General features: G+C 39.7%; 2 long non-coding RNA genes across 3 annotated transcripts in view; one reads left to right on the forward strand and one right to left on the reverse strand.

The window, feature by feature from the left end:
- The window catches only part of LOC116072978, a 154786-nt gene that overhangs the window by 94122 nt on the left and 46553 nt on the right, over positions 1–14111 (forward strand). The window lies entirely within an intron of this gene.
- On the reverse strand, positions 5391–9303 carry LOC116072980. Its single transcript, XR_004111619.1, has 2 exons — positions 8383–9303; positions 5391–5760 (listed from the first exon to the last, which is right to left on the reverse strand). It is a non-coding gene; the product is annotated as an uncharacterized LOC116072980 (long non-coding RNA).

A 14111-nucleotide genomic window follows, 5' to 3' on the forward strand; every position in this document is an offset into this window, starting at 1 on the left:
ATCTCCTGTAATTTCTTATGAAATTTTTTTGTTTCCTCTTTAAGGGCTTGTACCTCTTTACCTGTATTTCTTTAAGGGAGTTTTTCATGTCCTTCTTAAGTTCCTCTATCAGCATTGTGAGATATGGTTTAAGATCCAATTCTTGCTTTTCCGGTGTTTTGGGATATCCAGGACTGGCTGCAGTGTGAGTACTAGGTTCTGATGAAGCCTGGTTACTGTTGGTAGGATTCTTGCGTTTGCCTTTCGCCATCTTTTGCTTTTTGGTGTTAGATGTTCTTAGAATCTCTGGCTAGAGCTTGTCCTGTCCCTGCTGCCCTGCAAGTCCCCTGCGACTTGTGGGGCCTGTTCCTCCAAGGTAGCTGTTCTGATCTCAGAAACTCACCCAAGAGATAATGGCGGATCCTGCCCGGGTCTCTGGCTTAATGCGCTCTCTGGAGGTTGGCCCTCCACTTGCAGGGAAGGCGCAGAGGAGGGCGCTGAACCTCCTCTGTCACTTGGAAGCTGAGAGGATCGTGTCTCTGCCGCCCTGCGGCTCCCCTGGGAGTCGTGGGGCTTGTGGCTCCTGGCTGGGTGCTCAGGTCTCAGAAATTCACCGGAGAGAAAATGGCTGATCCTGCCCGGGTCTCTGGCTTCCAAATTGCTCTTTCTAACTCTTTGAAGAATGAGTTGGAATTTTGGTGGGTATTGTATTGAATCTGTAGATTGCTTCTGGCAAGATGGCCTTTTTTACTATATTAATCTTGCCAATCAGTGAGCATGAGAGATATTTCCATCTTCTGAGATCTTTTTCGATTTCTTTCTTCAGAGACTTGAAGTTCTTGTCATACAGATCTTTTACTTTGCTTGCTTAGAGTCACATCAAGGTATTTTATATTATTTGTGACTATTGTGAAGGGTGCCATTTCCTTAATTTTTTCTACATCTGTTTATCCTTTGAGTAGAGGTAGACCACTGATTTAAGTTTATATCCAGCTACTTTGCTGAAGTTGTTTATCAGCTGTAGGAGTTCTGTGATGGAATTTTTGGGGTTAATCAAGTGTTCTATCATATCATCTCCAAATAGTAATAGTTTGACTTCTTCCTTTCCAGTTTGTACCCCTTTGAACTCCCTTTGTTGTCTAATTGCTCTGGCTATGACTTCGGATACTATATTGAATAGGTAGGGAGAGAGTGGGCAGCCTTGTCTATTCTCTGATTTTAGTGAAATTGCTTCAAGTTTCTCTTCATTTAGTTTGATGTTGGCTACTGGTTTGCTGTATATGCCTTTTACTATGTTTAGGTATTAGCCTTGAATTCTTGATCTTTCTAAGACTTTTATCATGAAGGGATGTTGAATTCTGTCAAATGATTTTTCAGCAACTAATGTAATGGTCATGTGTTTTTTTTCATGGATTTTGTTTATGTAGTTTATTATATTGATGGATTTCCTTATATTGAACCATCCCTGCATCCCTGAGACAAAGCCTACTTGATCAGGATGGATGATTGTTTTGATGTGTTCTTGGATTCAGTTTGCAAGAATTTTATTGAGTATTTTTGCATCAATATTCATAAGGGAAATTGGTCTGAAGTTTTCTTTCTTTGTTAGGTCTTTGTGTGTTTTAGGTATAAGCATAATTTTAGCTTCATAGAACAAATTGGGTAGTGTTCCTTCTGTTTCTATTTTGTGGAATAGTTTGATGAGTATTGGTATTATGTCTTCTTTGAAGGTCTGATAGAATTCTGCACTAAACCCATCTAGTCCTGGGCTTTTTATTTATTTATTTATTTATTTTGGTTGGGAGACTTTTAATGACTGCTGTTATTTTTTTGGGGGAGGGTTATGTGGCTGTTTAGATCATTTATCTGATCCTGATTTACATTTAGTACCTGGTATCTGTCTAGAAAATTGTCCATTTCAACTAGATTTTCCAGTTTTGTTGAGTATAGGTTTCTGTGGTAAGATCTAACGAATTTTTGAATTTCATCATTTTCTGTTGTTGTGTCTCCCTTTTCATTTCTGATTTTGTTAACTTCAGTACTGTCTCTGTGCCGTCTGGTTAGTCTGGCTAAGTGTTTATCTATCTTGTTGATTTTCTCCAAGAACCAGCTTCTGATACATCTGCCTTTATATGTTATTTGACCTTTTTCTCTTACTGCTTTCAATACTTTCTTTGTTTTGTGCATTTGGTGTTTTGGCTATTATCGTACATGAGGAATTTTTTTTATTGTCCACTCTACTTGGAGTTCTGTAGGCTTCTTGTATATTTATGGGCATTTCTTTATGTTACGTAAGTTTTCTTGTATACTTTTGTTGAAAATATTTATTGGCTCCTTTAAGTTGAGTATCATCACTCTCTTCTATACCTCTTATCTTTAGGTTTGGTGTTTTCCTTGTGCCCTGGATTTCCTGAATGTTTTGAGTTAGGAGATTTTTGAATTTTTCATTTTCTTTGACTGTAGTTTCAGTATTTTCTATGGTGTCTTCTGCCCCTGAGATTCTCTCTTCTATCTCTTGTATTATGTTGTGATGTTTACATCTATGATTCCTGATCTCTTTCCTCGGTTTTCTATCTCCAAAGTTGTCTCCCTTTGTGATTTCTTAATTTTTTTCTATTTCTATTTTTAGATCCTGGATTGTTTTTTTCAATCCCTTCACCTGTTGGATTGTGTTTTCCTATAATTCTTTAAGGGAGTTTTGTGATTCCCCTTTAAGGGCGTCTACTTTTTTACCTGTGTTCTGTATTTTGTTAAGGGAGTTATTTATGTCTTCCTTAAAGTCCTCTGTTGTCATAATGAGAAGTGATTTTAAATGTATATTTTTCTTTTCCTTTGTGATAGGTATCCAGGGCTTGCCCTGGTGGAAGAACTGGGATCTGATGATGTTAAGTAGCCTTTGTTTCTGTCACTTATTTTCTTTTGTTTTTCTCCTGCCATGTGGTTATCTCTCATGTTACCTGCCCTTGCTGTTTCTGACTGTAGCGTGTCTCTCCTATGATCCAGGTTATTTCAGAACTCCTCAGAGTCCCATTGTATCTTTGATTCTATGATTCTAGGATTCTGTGATTCTAGGATCCTGTAATTCTGGGATCTCTCTGTATGTCAGAGCTCCTGGGAGTCAAGCTGCCTCTGGGTATTTCAGGGTTTGGTGGGGAGCCAGAGCCCTGGGTTTGCTCTGTGCATAGGTGCAAGCTAGAAGGAACCTGTGCCTGTGGCTGAGCTGGGGTTTGTATTTCTTTGGTTCCTGTTGGGGGTCCTAGTTATGCTAGGTGTTGGCAAAGATGTTGTGGCCTCAGGTGTGATCTTGAGTGTGTCAGAGCTCTAGTCATCCTGGGAGTTGAGCTTCCTTTGTGATCCTGTGATCCTGGACATTTAAGAGCACCTGGGAGTCAGACTCCCTCTGGGTATTTTAATAGTGGGTACAGAGCCACTACCTCAGTTCTGCTCCAAGTGTAGGTTTAGACCAGAAGGAATCCATTCCACTGGCTGTGCAGGGGTTCCTGCATCCCTGGATCCTGGGGGACCCAGTTACTTGAGGTGTTGGCACAGATGTTGTAGGCTCCTCACCCCTGGTCCTGGGTGTGTTAGAGAACCTGGAAGTAGAGTTTCCTCTGGGGGTTGTGGGACTGGGCGCCAACAGTCATCTTCTAAATTAAAGCTTTCTGCTTTGGAATCCATGTGAAGTGCCTCACTATAATAATGACTTGCTCATTGCATGTGCCTAGGCTCTGTTCATTACTGTAGCTCAGGGGAAGCAACATGAAGGTTGTTTTGTAGCACATAGTTGTGGTGTAAGAAGCAAGATTTTTGTGAGAGTCTGTGTTTGACACTGATATTCATAGTAGTCATGATGTTCTTGCACAGGTGTTTGTCAGCTCCTGTGATCAGAGAATGCCTACAGACTTTCATCTTCCTGTTTTTCCTCCTCTTGTCTAGTGATGACCGCACCCCACAATGCCCAATGGTGTTACTATTATCTTTTGTGTGCTCAGATTAAAGTCTCTATTTTTATTCTTCTCCACACATCTCTGCCCAGTCATCAGGTTCTGTGTTTCCCCTAGCATAAATGGAAGATTTCTGATGAGGAGTGTGGAGAGGTAATGTGTATTTGATTAGATGAGCCATGAACCTGGATAAGCATAGAGGTGGTGAGGAGAGTGGTTAAGTGAGTATGTGAGTGAGTGCCATGGGGCAGGTTGAGGTAAACAGTGCACTATCTTGAAGGTATTGATAATAAATTTGGATTTATTTCTTTACTTTGAAGAAAAAGAGTTAAGAGGAATGTAGAACTAGAGATTAGATTAATATACATAATATAGTGAAGTTGAAGGAGTTTAACATGCTAAGAGTCTGCTGAAGAGAAGTTGGCATACAGGCTGGTCAGGGAAATTGAAGGTTTAATCAGAGAGCAGAGGCCATACTGTAAGCAGGAGGATACCAGGAAGGTATTCAGAGGAAAAAACAAGCAGGATAAGGAATAGATAGAACATGTGGTAGGAGGAACATTTCAGAGCAGAGGGTTCAAAAAGAGTAACACCAGGAATGAATTATTCAAATACCACTGGAAGATAGATGAGGAAGCAGAAAGGTCAAACCCTCTGGATTTTCTAGAGATTTTGACATTATGTGACTGAGGAGACATCATTGAGTGGATAGAAATTTCTAAAAGGCAAAGGAGAATATTAACTGAGAACAAGGGCTAAGTTTGCATCCTGGCTCCTTCTCTTATAGGCTACATGGCCTTGAAGAATTTAAGTCACCTCTCTGCAAATGTCTTTGTCTGCTAGATATATGTAGCAATAACCAAACTGTACCACAGGATTGTTCTAAGGGATACATGAGTCAAAGCCTGGGGTACTCCAGCACTTCTCATATCAAATACCTTTAGTTAATCTATTGTAATTCCAAGGAAGAAAAGGAGAGGTTGTTTGTAGCTTGAGAAAGACTCAAGAGAATGGTGAATCTCCTTGCTGCTCAGAAGCTGGAATACCAGTCCTTGGGAATAAACATGTCCATATCATAGACAATCATACAAAAAGAAACATCAGGAGGAGGAGGAGGAGGACGAGGAGGAGGAAGAGGAGGAGGAGGAGGAAGAGGAGAAGGAGGAAGAAGAAGAAGGAGAAGAAGAAGAAGGAGGAGGAGGAAGAGGACGAGGAGGAGGGGGAGGAGGAGAAGGGGAAGAAAGCACATCTTTCTGTAGAATAAACATCATTGAAAATCTTATGTAACTTCTTGTCAATGGATTGAATTACTAAAGTACTCATGGGAATGAATATCAGCTATGCAGAGAGGTAGGAGGATGAGGGAAGGTAAATTGGGATTTCATTCAAATGTAATTCTGGAGCCAGGTTGCAAATGGTATCATGCTCTCAGGATCCCATTTTATGATGCACGTGTGGACTATAGGATCCTCAAGGTGAAGGTTTATTAGAGCACTCTATAGAGAACTTCCAGAAGCCAAACGATGCTATGGACACAAAGGTTACATAAGCAGATGTGTTAATATGGATGTAAAAGTTTGTCTTCTCTTTGCTCCTGGCAGGATCTCCCAACCACTTGATTCTACCTGTATCTTGGTCATCATTTTAATTACTTTTCATTTCTTAGTTCAGTTTCTTTTTTATATTTAGGTTGCAGTCCTCTCTTTCTGGATAGAATTCTTACATCTTTAGAGACTCTCTTGGTAACCCTGTGTCTTTGGCTGAGTTTCTCCAAGACATGCTTCAGGATGAGACACTAGACTGGAGATTTGTTGGGAAGTACTCTTGAGATATAAACCTGTAAGAACATGAGGAAGGCAAAGATGGTTAGGGTAAAAAGCTGAGTTATAAGAAGGTCGGACCTGAAGACTCAAATAACAACAACAATAACAAAATAAAGTTAGGACCTGAGATGATATTTCAGTGTTTTCTCAACTGAGGCCAAAGGGCCAGATCTTTGCTTCCCATTATTAGCCATTTGTTGACTGTAGGGTGATCCATGTATGTTGCATCCCAGTGATAGACACTGCTGAGGATTCATCTGTGTGCCCTGTAGGTTAATTCTAGACAGAAACCCCAGGTGAAGCACTCAGGAATCACATCAAGTTTCTCATTAACATGGAGTCTTTAATCCCAGCAGTCAGATGCATAGACAGGTGGATCTCTGTAAGTTGGAGGCCAGCCTGGTCCTCATAGTGAGTTTCAAATTTGCCAAGGTTGCATAGTGAGACTCAGCCTCAAAAAAATAAAAAGAGAAAGAAAAAAATGCTTTTTTCAAGCTGTCCCAGTTTTTTTTTAAGGATTTATTAGTAGAAAACTAAATGGGAGGTTAAGATAGAGAGGTCAAATAGGGAAGGTAAGAGAAGGTTAAAAATCTTATTTTATACCCTTCCCATTTTTCTAAAGATAACTACAAGAGGCAAGGCATAAACATCACAGGGAACTGAAGCTAGTGGAATGATATATAAATCACTTTGATAGTCCACAGAAGAAGGAAAAGAAGCATATAGATTCTGTGTTCATCTTTCTGTCCTTATCTGCATAGCTAGAGGTCAAGTTTAATACCAGTGGGGTCACACCCCATTTGGCAACAGTACTATAGAAGTACAAAGAAATCTATCTGCCTACCACATGGATGCTAATAATGAGCAGAGTGTGCTTATAATTATTGGAGTTAATGAGCTAATCATAACAAAACCATGACTTCCTTGAGAGAACAAGGTACCTTTTACAGAAGCAAGTGCATTGGGAATATTTTTGAAAGACAGAGAATGGTTATATATTAAACCAAAGGCAAAACAGGCAATTTTAAAGTCAAAGAGTTGTAAACTGAGGTTGCTGGGTTCTGATGTGGAGTACCAAATTGACCTTTAGAAAAGCATGCCTGGGGAGGAGCAGAGTTGTGAAGGCCTGTGTCCACAGCCTGATTGAAACATATTCTACTGGCCTCATCTCCAGTAGATTTTATGGCTCATTCTGTGGTCATCTTAACACCAAAAATTCTTCCATTTTAGTGACCTAGAGATCTTTCTGCACCATTATTTGGAATAATTTCCCTTGACATTCATGAAAATTGATTCCCTGGCCACAGAAAGCAATTCTTGATGCTTCTAGAAGCAAAAGCAAAAGCCCCTGAAAACTTGTGGTCTGGCAATGAACTTGGGCAATTCTCATATTCCCTGGAAGAGAATAAAGGGATATAGAAAATGTGGTGAGAACAGGCTTTTGTTATATCCCTCTTTGTTAAGGTGTGAGTTTCACTCTGAATGTGCCTATTTTCTGAGTTGAAAATTATAATAAGATGAAATAATAGTCTGGCCATTCCTAAATTTTATAAAATCATGTGTTCTTTTCCTGCACAAAACTCCCCGTTCAACCGATGACATGCTGCTAATGATAATCAGGTCATCCTAGTGCACAGCTGTTGGATTTCTAGAGTACACCCAGTGACTGATTAAAATTACCTGGCAAATCCATGGCAGAGTGCTATTACACTGGTTGGAGAATTGTTCATGGAATGAGGCCTTAGGCATTGATGGGAGCTGTTTAGTCAGCCCGCTGTTAATTAGCAGGGGAAACCTCTCCTGTTTTAAATAATTTATATCTGCATCCAGAGTAGATAATCGAGGAAGCATTATGGCTCAGTAGGACGTCTTTTCCAAATATAATTTACCAGAAGAAAAAAATACCTAGGTTTGAACACTTCATCCTGACAAACCTCAGCCTGAACAATTGACTTCTCTGATGAGATTATTTACTAAGCAACTGATATCAGTTCATCTATTAAGATAGGGATAGAGAAAATGTGGTGTTTGGAAAGCAGCTAACATCAGGAAATTTTCCTGATGGCACTACATTTGTAGGAAAAAGAAACATGCCCTTTGCTTGCCTTCTGTATCACTTCCTACACTTTATTTGGGATATCTGGGAAAGCCATTGAAATAAGCAGCACTTTATCCAGTGCAAAAATCATAGATTGATTCCATTCACATAAATAATAAGTTCTTTGAACATATAAAAGTTTCTTGAGCTGCATTAATGCACATTTGCATTTCCCTTTAATATGAAGCAGCTGTTGTATTTTTTATTTTATGGCATTTTAAAGAGAAGAGAAGGTTTGGGAACCAACATGAATCATACAGCACCAGTATGCTACATTAAAGACAATATCACATCAATTCCCATTGCTCTTGCATCTGATGGAGAACAGAAACTTGCTTCATTTTTTAAAACTCTGCAAGTTTGCGTAGAAACTTTAACACAAACATTTAAATTATTACCCCACGATGAGAAAGGGAGGCAGCCCTGATATGCATCAGTTTAAACGCACCATACTGGATTTAGGAGTAGGAAAGACATAGAACTTACATAAATCAAATCATCCTGGGGAGAAGTAGCCGTGTAAATTCCCATTTCTCACCTGGCATCCTCATTTGGACGGGAGAATTGATTTTCTTAGCAACAGAAGCTTCCCACATTCTTTTGCTAACATAGTTTCTTCATAATTATGCAAACTACATCTCAGTCATCTCCCTTATCATGGCCTTGGGAAATAAAAATCTGGCCGGCTAAATATGGCCAAGGTTTTTCATTACAGTGTGATAACCTACATTCTACATGTGTAACAATAGCAGGACCTAGGTCTTTTTCTTTGACATGCCTGAACTGAAAATGAAATTAATTTTTAGTAAGTGTGGCCTCATGACTTCCTCTCATCAATAAGATTCTAAGGGCATGCTCCAAGGAGACTCTGTTCCACTTGCATCTTCTCTTTCCTGATTTGTGTGAAAGCATTATGGGAGATGGGCAAAGCAGTACAACATTGTGTTTGCATGTGTACCTCAGAAATTTGCCTCTGCTTTTAAAACTGGAAAACTAAAGGAACTTTCTGAACTCCAGGCTTTGGAGTTTTAAAATGACAACATTTGTTGCCTCTCCAAATCATTGTAAGCATTAAAGTTGATTATCTGAGTACAGATGCCATCCATGAGCCTCTGGCCAGTAAGAGTTCACAGATGGTGGGTTTCGGGACTTGGCTCAGTGGTAAAGGACTTGCCTAGCAAGCACAAGGCCCTGGGTTCGGTCCTCAGCTCCAGAAAAAAAAAAAGTGAGTTCACAGATGCTAGTCAATTTCTTCCAGTTTTCTCTCTTCCCCTTGTTTCTTGGCTTGTCAGTTGGGAGGTATCTCTAGGCTGCAGGCTTTCTCACAGAGGACCTCAGTCGTTACTACCGTGGATACAAGGCCATCCCTGATGGAGAAATAACCACCCAGCCTCACCATTCCATAGTGTTGCCAATGACTCACAAATGGAGGCATTCTAAAGTTCTTCAACCCAAGAACAAGATGCCATTACTGACAATGCATATAGACCTTGTATTTCCTTTATCCCCATGAGTGGGAACTAAAATCACTATGACTGGAAACAAAATATCCGTAATCTACATGGCTAGGGTATAGATTAGGAGCATCAAACACACATATAGGGACTGGGGTTGGGTTTATTTTTATATACCCATTTTTGGGAAAATTCCTTTTTTTTTTAAATCCCCATCATTGGTAGAAAGACTACTTGCCTAGTTTTATGAAGAGGAAAAAGCTCATGGGGTCTAAAACAGGCAGACTCTATCTTCCTGTAGTCTGAGGTGATATGTACAAGATAGGCCTGTAAAACCTAGAATCACACCTTTGCCCGGACCCTGACACCTGCTTGCTGAATGTTCCCAGGGAAGTTGTGGCTGTGGCTAAGCTTCCATCTCCTCTGATAAGAATCCCTATAGGGATGCTTTGAAGATTTGATGGGTTTATGGTCTACTTGTTCTGAGTCAACATTTAACAGCCCTTTCTTTCAAATTCTTCATTCTTCTTTCTTCCTAGTTTGCAAACTTCACTCTCTTCGGAGACTTTGGTCACATGACTTTTCTAGGGATATGTAAAAGAATGTCTACTCACTCTTTCACCAAGGAAAGGATTTTGGTCAAGTTTAGTTTGACAAGCCTGTGAACTTAGTGGGATTTTTTTTTTTTTTTACAGAAGTTTAATACACTCACAGGCAACCTCACAACCTGTATAACTCAAGGGCAGTTACAGCAACTTCCAAAGCCTCCCGACCTCCAGTATGTTGCTTACTTCTGACATAACCTCAGAGATCTTTGTAACTCCTATATTGACCTTGAAAAAGTTCAGTTGCCAGATGTACCTCCCCTCCCTGTTCTGCGGAATCTTACTATACATAGTCTCTCAAGGGTCTCACATGACCAGGAATACTCTGATTAGGATAGCAATGAAGCTGGCTAACTTAACACTCAGCACCTTATGACCTAAATAGGGCTGCCCCACCCATCCTTCTAGTGTTTTTGATGAGCACCTAGATGACAAATGTGATTCCTCTTCCCCTCATTATCTTTCCCATCCCTTCTGACCCACAAGTCTCTCATGTTCATATCTGCATTCATGCTTTACATCTTACTAAGCAACTACAACATTCTGTAAATTCAATTTTACTCATGCTTTCTACAGGCTATCTTCTGCTTTACAAAATGACCTTTCCAAATGCAGATCATATCCTTAGATTCCAGCAGTATCATTAAAACTCTTAGTGGCTTCCTACTGTACAGCTAAGCCAGGTGTTGCTTAGCATGTGGATATAAGTCAGAATGTTATACAGTTTCTACCACTTATCCTCTTGCCTTCAATACTTCAACAAGTTGCCTCATGGATTTCACTATTTTCCCCCGGTCACAATACTTTCACCTTCCTTTAGATTTTAGAATCTGAAAGCGAAGTCCCAGTCTATAGACAGAGAGCCCTTTCTGAATTCTAAATACAAGGCAGAAACTTGCTCAGGCCATTGTTAAATCATAAGTGTTAGCATGTTAGCATTCCTTTAAGGCTTTACCCAACAGTTACCTAGCAACAGTCAGGTAGGCCTGGCTTGCTCTAAAAAGGACTCTTTGGCCTCTCTTCGAGTTTTTTCTGACCCTTTCTTCTCTCTGATCCTTTCTTCTCATTCTGACTCCTTACTCCCTCTCTCTCCTTCTCTCTATCTATTCCCTCTCTCTGTGTCTTCCCAGCTACCTCTTCACTTTCCTCTTCTCTCTGTCTCTCTCCCTTCTTCTTCTTCTTCTTCTTCTTCTTCTTCTTCTTCTTCTTCTTCTTCTTCTTCTTCTTCTTCTTCTTCTTCTTCTTCTTCTTCTTCTTTTTCATCTTCTTCTTCTTCATCTTCTTCCCCTCTCTTTCTTTGCCTCTACTCCCTTCTCAAGCCCCCTTCCTGCTGGTTACTCTGGTGGGGGTAAGGATGCCTTATCATAGATCATGGGTACTCTGAGATAGCCTCTTCCAATGCACAATACCTTGTTCTACAAAGCATATCATTGGATTTATGAAAAAATTAATAAGAAGACAATATCAAAGCAATTTGATTAAAATGAAATGAAATGAAATTCTATTTCTCCATCTTTTCCTAGAACCACCTTTGTTCCTTAGAGGAATATGCCACTTTCTACATTGATTATCCCAATGACTGTTTTTAGATGATGTCATCTAGAGATGGTGGGGACTCTGGAGATGATTCCACAGTGTCTGCAAGGTGCCCAGTAAAGAAACTGCAAACATGACCACTCCATGATATGGTTAAGCTTTTTATTGTTAACATGAGAGAGAAAACAACTAGAGGCATCTGTAGGAATCCACAACAGAGAGAGAAAGTTGACTGGACACAGCCAGAGCTAGAGAAATGGAAAAGCAGGAGAGAATAGTGGAGATAGTAAGATAGCAAGAGATAAAGAATAGAGCATAGTAAGATAAAGAGAATAAGAAAGATTAAGTGGATAGAAAGAGATGATAGATAGGTAGATAGATGATAGAGACATAGAAAGAACAGTGAAGATAGCTATTTATAGAGAGGGTGAATAGCTGGGATAGGAAATGGGCCAGGAGACTGGTGTGGGGCCTTTGAAATATATAATAAGTATTTGAGAGTAGGAATTGAGGGAGCCTGAAAACTGGCATGAGCTTTGATATACAGCCACAGGTGTAGTCAATGGAGAACCATAATATGCTTTCAGCTAGAAATAAGGGATGTGACTCTTCTGATGGGTGGGAACTGGTTCCATAGTTTCCTGTGGAATGCTGGCTTTTAATCCTATAGTCCAGTTTGAGTTCATTTCTGTTTTTTTTTTTTTTTTTGGACCTACATAATATATACAGTGCTGTGGGGTAGAGCTGAGAGGCCAAACCTACTCCATATTGTGAAAGACCAAGATCTTAAAAGGAAAAAAAAGGCCTGGGAATTTGACTTGTAGTTGAATTGAACCTGTTCTCAAGTACCAGGAGGGACTCCAGGGTTTGTCTTGGCCCATACCCCAGAGTTACTCTACAGCTACTTCCTAGTAACAGTTAATCAAAGATTAGTCTGATTGTCTCCCATGTACTTTCAGACCATTTATAATTGTTCACAGTCTTGCTTCAGGACACCCAGCTTACAATAGTCATTCTATTAGACACTTGCCAGGTGGGACACCTCTTCACTTACTCCCATTCCCTATGAAACCTTGTCCTGTTGAGGGTTGGAGGCTGCCCTGCCTTCCTGTCCTGTGGTGCCAGGGTTGGGTTGGAGGAGAGCCCAAGCTCAAGCTTGTAGTAAAGGGACCCTAATGCTATTACATGGGAAATGGCTCATTGGTGGTTTTGAATGGTTCACAAACATTTTCTGGCACAACAGAGCAGGAGGGGATAAGTCAGCTGGCACCTACGATTGGGCCCTGTGCTTCCGAGAGCTGCAAGGCCATCTGGGTTTCTTGCTGAGGTTCTGTCTGACTTTAGCAAAATGTTTGGAAAAGTACTGTTCCCTTTTCCCCTGTGATATTTTTCTGCTCACTCTCCTTGACAATTCACTTGTGATTCATTTTTCCATCTTCATGCTATGTGGTCTAGAAAATAGACATGGGGGTTGAATAAAGGAGATAAACCTTGAGTACTAAGTGTAATATAGTGCTGGCCCATTGCCCATTCCTGTGAACAATCATTGAGCCTCCTTTGCAATGAGAACCCAATATCCTTGTCACTGTCAATGTTTGCAGACATGTAACTCAAGGCATTTCTGCATAATGAGTCCGTGTCCTCTGTGTCCCCCTCCCCTCTCAATTATCTGAGTTTAATTTACAGTTTGGCTTACCTTTGCTAGTCTGTTTACACTCCCTAACAGCTTTCCATTCATCCAGTTCTTCCTCCAGGGGGTGTAGGCAGATTGGCCAATTAGCACTTCTTTCTTAACAAACAGATAAATTTATCACTCTACTCAAGTATGGAGGACACCTTACAGTGAAAAGATAAATCAGAACTTCCCTATAGATTTTCCTTACCTGCAGTGAGTACATCACTTGAAGCAATTACATCAATAATAATAATGTGCACACAGGCTTATATTTCATGGTGGTGTCTTCTCTGGGAGGTCTGATTTCTCCTTGGAGTCAAGGACTGTTGTAGTTTGTGGGCTTTTGCAGGTTTTCTGGAGGTTGGATGGTCTATTTTGTTTAGTAATTATGATGCATGAAGAATGTTGATGAAAAGTGGGTAGAGATAAAAATGCATGATCTTTCATAACTGTTTTCCTACCCTCACAAGTTTACCTGATCTATACATAAACATAATTTCTAAAAGATAAAATTTTATTTACTGTCTTTCTACATCCCAAATAATTCTGACCCCTTTACTAATTAGATTCTCAAGTAAATTGGGTGATAATTTTAAGAATGCACAGTTAATATATTAAGCTGTTAGTTTATTCTAAATAATAAGCATCATGTTTTACTCTGTGGTGCTTTTACTTACAATGTTACTTGCTATATATTTTCATGAATTAGCAGTTTTCTGAGATACTAAACAGTCTTTGTTTAGCTGAGGAATAATAATCAAGTTGACTTTTGATGCTCTAGTAATTCATTGCTGTATTGGTGAGATTGCCAGGATTAAACTGATTTTTTTTTTTTTACTCAAGAATAATTTCAAGGTAGTATTTCAGTTTAACTCTCACTAAATCATCCAACTTGTACTTAAAAGGGAGTCAATATAGGTTAATGAAATAGGGTTAATCTATCACTGGTGAGCTTTTTTTTGTAATGTAACACTTCTCTCTTTCTCTCTCTCTCTCT

Source organism: Mastomys coucha, unplaced genomic scaffold, assembly GCF_008632895.1.
Source record: "Mastomys coucha isolate ucsf_1 unplaced genomic scaffold, UCSF_Mcou_1 pScaffold10, whole genome shotgun sequence".
In the NCBI taxonomy this organism is placed as follows: domain Eukaryota; kingdom Metazoa; phylum Chordata; class Mammalia; order Rodentia; family Muridae; genus Mastomys; species Mastomys coucha.